We start from the raw sequence: 797 nt of genomic DNA, 5'->3' as shown, positions 1-797 counted from the left end.
TTCGACACGTCGAAGGGGCCGGTGGTGCCCGATGGCCCCGCACCACGGGATGGCACACGATGCCGGTGGTGTACGAGGCTACCGCACGATCGGGGGCCAAAAGTACCGAGGTTCTTGTTGCAAAAGGGGAGGGACAGGGACGATTCATTCATTGTTGGGTACCGAACATGCAACGGAATCCGAATTCTACCTTTGGGATGCTTCATTCATTATTGGGCACTGAACATGTAACGGTATCCGAACTCTACCTTTTTGGATTGGAGAGGGACTCATTGTGCCGTTTTATATATCCCAGGATGGCTCACCGGATCCTCACCGGGATAGATCATCGAAGTACCGCCAGGAACCTAACTGGTGGTGGGGGGCACCGACGTTCGGGCATGCGATGGGCGTGGGTAGTACCCTGGATAACCCCTGGCTGCTCAATATCACTTCCCCCCTAAAGAGCTAAAAAAACTTAGTCAATGTGCTACCGGTCGACATTCATGTGTCTGAAACAGGGACAGGTTTCAGATGTCTGAAACAGGGACACATTTTCAGCCCAATGCTCCCGGACATTCGAGGCACCAAGGTGCCGGTGTTGCCTGATGACCCGCACCACGGGATGGCCTACGTCGCGAATGTTGCCCAAGGCTCCCGTACATGCCTAAAACGAGGGCAGTTTTTTTACGCCACTTACACTTAGTATTTTTAGCTGAAAATTTTTTCTATTGGCCCAAAAGAAATACAATAAGCCGAATGAAATATGGCATGATGGCACGGAAGAAAATTGAACAAGTGCTCAAACCACCAACAGT

The sequence above is a fragment of the Gossypium arboreum genome, chromosome 5 (genome assembly GCF_025698485.1).
Source record: "Gossypium arboreum isolate Shixiya-1 chromosome 5, ASM2569848v2, whole genome shotgun sequence".
Lineage (NCBI taxonomy): Eukaryota > Viridiplantae > Streptophyta > Magnoliopsida > Malvales > Malvaceae > Gossypium > Gossypium arboreum.
This window is presented reverse-complemented; position numbering follows the sequence as displayed.